The sequence below is a fragment of the Rosa rugosa genome, chromosome 7 (assembly GCF_958449725.1).
Source record: "Rosa rugosa chromosome 7, drRosRugo1.1, whole genome shotgun sequence".
Classification (NCBI taxonomy): Eukaryota; Viridiplantae; Streptophyta; class Magnoliopsida; order Rosales; family Rosaceae; genus Rosa; species Rosa rugosa.
This window is the reverse complement of record NC_084826.1, coordinates 1880080-1881578: the sequence shown is the minus strand read 5'-3', so window position 1 is coordinate 1881578 and position 1499 is coordinate 1880080. Positions and strand designations below refer to the sequence as shown.

The window sequence follows — 1499 nt, the reverse complement described above, 5'->3', positions numbered from 1 at the left end:
AGTAATGTTAGATTATTTATCGAACTCTATCGTTTAGCCATAATTTTTACACAAAAATTAACTTTAGATTGAATGTGTTAGCTATTGAATATGTTGTTGACAATAGCGTTTCATATCAAATTTGAAAGACTTATTTGCAGAGAAAAGCTCATAAGATATTAAATCTCTCTACGATTTATTTAGTTTATTTTTCATTTTTTTGGAATGGATTCGTAAATTCAATGCTAAAGTGTTCTGATGTTAAAGTTAGACCTTAGCAACGCATGCTCCCTCACCAACTGCTATAAAATGTCCATGCATTTAGTTTAGCTCTTTAGAACCCACCTCATTGGGAGTGTATTAATATAAATGGTCTACATTCGAAATCTAAGATATAAAACCTCTAAACTTCTACGATTCTACTTCTTGCTAATTGATTTTTCCTTTTGATTGCTCAAATTATACCATAAATTGATAAATATGTATAACACGATGAGTAAAGGACAATTTTTAAGTTCACCCCCGTTGTCGATTAACATATTTTTACTTAATAAATTTATAATTCAATTGTCTATATCCTAAATTATCCTTTAAAGATCATCTCTGTAAAAAATCAATCGAATCGGAAATTGAATCAAACAAATGGATGGTTCTAACAACACTTACTACTACTATGATGAACCGTTCATGTATTTCATAGAAATGAATAACTAAAAGGTCTTCAATTTGATTGATTTTTTACAGAGCTAATCTTTGTATTACATTATACAACATGAATGGTTGGATTAGAAAATTATAAAGTTATTATGCGTTAATTGCAAGAGATGATGAATATGCTCATTCACCTTAGGGGTGAACTTAAGAATTGTTCTTGAGTAAATAAATAAGTGAACTTTCTCTTTAAAAATTCAAATACATGTAGTAAATGTTTTTCACAACCTGCACCTATTATAAACAGCCGTTGATATTCTCAAAAAAAAAAAAGAGAGAGAGAGAGAGCTGTTGATGCATTTATATTAAGTAATTTATATGCGTCGATGAGAAGGCAGAACAAAGATGTCGATATGTCCGAGTGGTTAAGGAGACAGACTTGAAATCTGTTGGGCTTCGCCCGCGCAGGTTCGATCCCTGCTGTCGACGATCCTTTTAGTCTTTTTCTTTTTTTCTTTTTGGGTCTCTCTCTAGTTGAAGAAGAATTGCGCGCAGAGAAGGCGATGAGGAAGAGGAAGAGGAGGAACATTTGTGCTTAAACACACTCGAATTTGCGGTTTGCATTCATAAGAAACTGAGAATAGTCATGGAATGACGGGAAATTTAGGAAAGATAAAAGAAATTATATTTTTGTTTTTTCGTTCATGTATGTACATCGAAGTTGTTGGTACAACAATCCTTGTATAGAACCAAATGTGTGTTTCTGGCACTCATTCATTGAATGACGAAAGGGGTGTGGTGTTGATCGATAAAGACATGTTCATTCGATTTTAAAGAAAGTCAACAGTGGTTGCCAATTAACCCAGATA

At 32.4% G+C, this 1499-nt stretch overlaps 1 non-coding gene across 1 annotated transcript; it reads left to right on the top strand.

Moving 5' to 3' along the window:
* Positions 1–1037: 1037 nt before the first annotated feature.
* On the top strand, positions 1038–1119 carry TRNAS-UGA (transfer RNA serine (anticodon UGA)). The gene has a single exon. It is a non-coding gene; the product is annotated as a tRNA-Ser (tRNA).
* Positions 1120–1499: the final 380 nt, after the last annotated feature.